The sequence below is a fragment of the Penaeus monodon genome, chromosome 30 (assembly GCF_015228065.2).
Source record: "Penaeus monodon isolate SGIC_2016 chromosome 30, NSTDA_Pmon_1, whole genome shotgun sequence".
Taxonomy (NCBI): Eukaryota; Metazoa; Arthropoda; class Malacostraca; order Decapoda; family Penaeidae; genus Penaeus; species Penaeus monodon.
Genome location: NC_051415.1, coordinates 13,616,663 through 13,617,043, shown reverse-complemented (window position 1 = coordinate 13,617,043; position 381 = coordinate 13,616,663).

Genomic DNA, 381 nt, shown 5'->3' with positions numbered 1-381 from the left:
GCTGAAGGTTTGTTTCAGTCCTTGCAGACATTCACTACTCATTCTTGATTTCTAATATACATATTATTTTTTTGAAGTATTTATGACGAGGCAGTAGGCAGAGATATACAAAGAAAATACATTATGAAAGAAAAACAAGGACAGCATATTTGAAAAAAAAAATATTGGTAGGCAAATAAATAAAACGAATATTGCTCTTAAAAGTATTTTTTTAATGGATTCACAAATATGGTTTCTTCTTTTCCTATCTTCATGACAGACTTGCTTCTCGGACCGCATACCAGAGTGCTGGGTACACATGGAGAAATGTGTGTGTGTTATATACCATAGGTGTCTGAGTATGCGTGTGTTCAGTAAATGTTTTAGCGTGGGTTCCCCAGA